Source organism: Chrysochloris asiatica, unplaced genomic scaffold, assembly GCF_000296735.1.
Source record: "Chrysochloris asiatica unplaced genomic scaffold, ChrAsi1.0 scaffold00013, whole genome shotgun sequence".
NCBI lineage: Eukaryota > Metazoa > Chordata > Mammalia > Afrosoricida > Chrysochloridae > Chrysochloris > Chrysochloris asiatica.
Window position 1 is genome coordinate 2,718,294 of NW_006408531.1, and position 353 is coordinate 2,718,646.

Genomic DNA, 353 nt, shown 5'->3' on the forward strand with positions numbered 1-353 from the left:
GGATGAAGCCTGAAAACATGCTGAGTGAAATAAGTCAAAAAGACAAATATAGTAGGATCCCACTTACATGAAATATACAATACATAGAGATCAAAATTTATTAATGGCCACCTGGGGTAGAAGAGAAGGGGAAAGTGAAGTCACTGTTTAGGTGGTGTTTCCGTTAATGATACCATATAATTTGGGAAAGGATAGTGGTAACATTGTGCAACATGAAAGACATAATGTCATGGAATTGTACATGTAACAACTGTTGCATAGGTATTTAGTTATATTTTACCACAATTAAAAAAAACAAACAAACAGAGAAAAAAGCCAGAGAGCGGTGAGAGAACAGGGCAAGAATTGCTTTT